We start from the raw sequence: 2,500 nt of genomic DNA, 5'->3' as shown, positions 1-2,500 counted from the left end.
GCTGTACGCCAACAGGCATATATCTAGTGAATGACGGAGCTAAACAACCTGTATACAGGTTGCACACAAATTAAATTGCATATGATCAGTTAGTGAAACTAATTTTAAAAACAAAACAGCCATATTTATAGTTAGCCACCAGTATATTAATGCATAAGTAATCTACTTATAAACAATGAGCTAAATATAGCCCCTAATATAGTCCGATCAGGACTTAACTGTAAATTAGATTAAGATATGACATTATAAACATATAGTGGCCACTAGAGAAATAACTAAACATAGTTACAAAATTTTGCAACGTGTATCTAGGGTATGGTAAAAACATCCATAATCAGATGAAAGGAAACCCACAGTCATTTATAGAAGCAGCTGTAGTCAATGGACATATTTAAGCCTTTGGGTGCTATAGTGTCAAGTCGATAGATCCAACGAGATTCCATTTTTAGCAGAGCCTTGGCTCGATCACCCCCACGTCTACTCTTTGGTACGTGGTCAATTAGAATAGTCCTCAATGTAGAGAGGGAATGTCCCGCTTGAGCAAAGTGGCGTGCCACTGGCTGATCCGAGGTGCCCTTATCCAAAGCCAATCGAATGGCTGTCTTATGATTGGCTAACCTCTCTCTGAAGGATGTAATGGTTTTACCCACATAATATAGCGAGCAAGGACAAATGATCACATAGATCACATGATCAGAAGTGCACGTGAGCCGATGTCGTATATTGAAGATTTGGTTCGTATGTGCATGATGAAACCTATTCCCAACGATCATGCCATTGCAAGTGATGCAATTCCCCACATCTATGACATCCCTTCTTCTTAGGGGGTAACCAAGTTTGACTTTGGTAGCTTGTGGTGGGGGTCGGTCTTCATCAAAATGTCACGGAGATTTCGTGCTCTCTTATAAAACCAATCTTGGTGGTGGTGTCTCTCCAAACGGTAGAGTGTTATCTGTTGACACAATCGGCCAGTGCTGCTTAATTGCATCTTGTACCTTACGTGATGCTGGAGTGTATGTGGTAATGAAATTCATACGTTGTTCAACCGGCTTGAGTGGTTTAGTTAGTAGTGATTGTTGGCTGTGTGCTATTGCTTTATCACCTTGTTCCGTGATCAGCGATTCAGGATAGCCTCTGTCGATAAATTTCTGTGCCATTGCTTCTAGTTGAACCTTCTTGTGGGTCTCCTCAGTGTTATTGCGTACGACCCGCAGGAGTTGAGATGCTTACCCCCTTTTTTTGAAAAGATGGATGGAAACTATTATAATGGAGGATTGAGTTTTTATCTGTAGGTTTATTATACAGTTTAGTAAAGAGTCTAAGGCCAGATGGTGTATCCTTTTTATATATCTCAAGGTCCAAAAAGTGTATACAATCATCATTAAGGTCCATCTTGAACCGTACAGTAGAATTTAGACCATTAAGGTTATTGAACCATGAGGTTAAAGACTCTTTGTCACCTCTCCAAAGCATAAAGACATCATCAATGTAGCGCTTGAAGAACCTGATGGAACCCTGTTCAGCCAAGAAAACATTCTCCTGTTCATACATGGACATATAGATATTTGCATAGGACGAGGCCATATTAGAGCCCATGGCCGTTCCAAGTATTTGCAAATAAAATGTATTTTCAAATCGGAAATAATTCTTGGCTAAACAGAGCTCCAAAAGCTCCAACAAGAACTCCACAGGTGGGCCACAGTAATGAGGATTACCAGATAGGATTCTCCTGACCATCTCCTTCCCATGTGAATGTGGGATAATGGTATATAGATTTATAACATCCAATGTGACTAAAATGTCATCAATTTGGATGTCCTCCATTTGTGATAGAAGATGCATTAGTTCAGAGGAATCCTTCAGGTAAGATCCAGTTGATTGGACAACAGGTTGCAAGAAGTAGTCAATGTATTCGGCGAGAGGCTGGAGAAGCGAGCCCCTCGCCGACACTATTGGGCGACCTGGTGGGTTAACCATACTCTTGTGTATTTTGGGTAAGAGGTACAGAATGGGACTGATGGGGTTTACAACCGTCAAATAACCAAAAGTGTCCTCATCAATAAAACCTGCATCAAGAGACATACACAAGAGTTGGTCAACCTGTTCTTTAAATTTAGTGGTAGGATTATACGTTAGCTTACGGTAGGTTGTACCATCCTCTAATTGTCTGAGAGCTTCACATCTATACATGTGATAATCTAACACCACAATGGCACCGCCCTTATCGGCTTGCCTGATCACAATGGTGCTATCTTCAGTTAAAGTTTTTAAGGCACTTCTTTCCATTGTGGTGAGATTATCCCATGTATTACTCAAATTGGATTGATCCATACTGATATCTGTATTGACCATGCGTGTAAATGTTTTGATTGTTGGATGTGTAATAGTTGGTTCAAAAGAACTTTTAGCTTTAAACGGTTTTGGTTCATAGTCAGCGCTATTTTTAAAGAACTCTTTGAGTTTCAACTGGCGCTGAAAACGATGTACATCTACACGGATA

This window comes from Bombina bombina, chromosome 9 (genome assembly GCF_027579735.1).
Source record: "Bombina bombina isolate aBomBom1 chromosome 9, aBomBom1.pri, whole genome shotgun sequence".
In the NCBI taxonomy this organism is placed as follows: domain Eukaryota; kingdom Metazoa; phylum Chordata; class Amphibia; order Anura; family Bombinatoridae; genus Bombina; species Bombina bombina.
The sequence above is the reverse complement of the archived record's forward strand: the minus strand, read 5'-3'. Positions refer to the sequence as shown.